General features: G+C 57.1%; 1 non-coding gene across 1 annotated transcript; it reads left to right on the forward strand.

Moving 5' to 3' along the window:
• The first annotated feature begins 291 nt into the window (after positions 1–291).
• Positions 292–453, forward strand: LOC140430426 (U1 spliceosomal RNA). The gene has a single exon (XR_011949422.1). It is a non-coding gene; the product is annotated as a U1 spliceosomal RNA (small nuclear RNA).
• The last annotated feature ends 481 nt before the right edge of the window (positions 454–934 follow it).

A 934-nucleotide genomic window follows, 5' to 3' on the forward strand; every position in this document is an offset into this window, starting at 1 on the left:
GTCGTTCACCTCCTTTTGTGTAGGCTCCTGCTGGCGCCGAAGAGTCTGGTTTTGCTTTGTGTGTCTAAATGTTGCTTATTGTTCCCGGGGATTGCTCATTAGTATGCAGATGGCTGGTGTTTTGTTATGCTGATGGTTGCTGGTATCGATCTTGTCTGGCCTTTCCAGAGGTAAATACACAGCCATCCTGCAGCTGCTCGTTTTTTTCCTGTTGGCTGACTTTCCCATCAGTCTTTGCCGTTCGCCATTTTGAATTGGGAGTTGGCCATTTTAAGTGGCTACATGGTAAATATACTTGCCTAGCAGGGGTGCAACCACGATCAAGAAGGTGGTTTGCCCAGGGTGCGATTAGCCCATTGCACTTTGGGTGTGCTGATGTCTGCAATGTCGCCAAATGCGGGACACTCGACTGCTAAATTTGTGGTAGTGGAGCACTGCATTTGTGGTCTCCCCTGATTCGTAAATCAGAAATACAATGGGCGGGATTCTCCACTCCCGCGCCAAAGTGCCCAAGCCATCGTGAACGCCGTCGAGGTTCACGACGGCGCAAAACGGCCCCTATCCCGACCGATTCAGGGCCCGATAATGGGCTAGGATCGGGGCTGCATCATCCACATGCGCCAGGCCTTGTAGCCACGTAAAGGTGGCACTGCACACATGACGCGGCCGGTGCCGCATAATTGGCATCACCCGCGCATGCGCGGGTTGGCCGGCGCCGTCGTCTCCGAGTCCGCCCCGCAAGAAGAGGGCGGACGGATCTTGCGGGGCCACGGAAGGAAGGAGGTCCTCCTTCAGAGAGGACGGGCCAACGATCGGTGGGCACCGATCGCGGGCCATCCCACATTTGAGGTTACCCCCGGTGCAGGATCCCCCCTCCCCCCCCACGCAGGCCACCCCCCCAGCGTTCCCGCGCTGTTCCCGAAGGCAGTGACCA

This window comes from Scyliorhinus torazame, chromosome 1 (assembly GCF_047496885.1).
Source record: "Scyliorhinus torazame isolate Kashiwa2021f chromosome 1, sScyTor2.1, whole genome shotgun sequence".
NCBI classification, from domain to species: Eukaryota; Metazoa; Chordata; class Chondrichthyes; order Carcharhiniformes; family Scyliorhinidae; genus Scyliorhinus; species Scyliorhinus torazame.